The 887-nt window shown below is 34.5% G+C and overlaps 1 protein-coding gene across 1 annotated transcript in view; it reads right to left on the bottom strand.

Annotated features, from left to right (window-relative positions):
* LOC106874361 (zinc finger protein 391) overlaps positions 1 to 887 on the bottom strand; it is a 48,736-nt gene that overhangs the window by 46,983 nt on the left and 866 nt on the right. The gene's annotated exons all lie outside the window — the stretch shown is intronic.

Here is an 887-nt window from a genome sequence, read left to right as displayed (position 1 = left end):
TATATATATACATATATATATATATATATATATACGACAGGCTTCTTTCAGTTTCCGTCTACCAAATTCACACACAAATGTTTTGTCGACCCGAGGCAATAGCAAAAGATACTTGGCCTAGGTATCTATAATATATATGACAATTATTCGGTTGCCATAATAAAACTCCAAGTTTCGGATGTTGGGGCGGAAATCTGCTCCGGCACCTCGTCAGTTATTAAGACAAACAAAAATGCTATGAAAATGACCGTTAAACAAAAGGAAATTACTATGAAGATGACCGTTATTAAGACAAACATAACAGCTATTAGAATGACCGTTAAAAACCCGAAAGGGTAGAAAGTAAAAAATGTTCATAGAATTCGCGTATGCGCACATGCATATACATACACTTTCGCGCACGCATACCCACATACATGTGCATATATGCATATGCTCACTCATGCACACCTCCACACACCTATATGTATACATATATATGCAATCATACACATGTACACATATACATACCCGCACACACACACACACACACACACACACGTATATATACCCATACGCGCACAATTATGTTCATATACACATCTATATACGCACATGCACAAAAATGCAGGGTGAAAGGTAATATACAGAAAAAATATGTAAAAATATGCAAAGCAAGAAAAATATATAAATATATATATATAAATATGTAAAAAATATATATAAAAATATAGGGAGATAAAATGCTTGTACGTGGACACAATATAAAAAACAGGTTCTATCTGTGATCTTGGGGGGGGGGACTAAAAACGTAACAAATATTGTGCCATATGTGGATCATGTCCACATATTTGTGCATGTTATTCAACAAAAAGCTGAACGTTCATACGGGAGAGTCCATCATATAT

The sequence above is a fragment of the Octopus bimaculoides genome, chromosome 1 (assembly GCF_001194135.2).
Source record: "Octopus bimaculoides isolate UCB-OBI-ISO-001 chromosome 1, ASM119413v2, whole genome shotgun sequence".
Lineage (NCBI taxonomy): Eukaryota > Metazoa > Mollusca > Cephalopoda > Octopoda > Octopodidae > Octopus > Octopus bimaculoides.
Note: the sequence above shows the minus strand (reverse complement) of the source record. Positions and strands in the feature narration are given on the sequence as shown.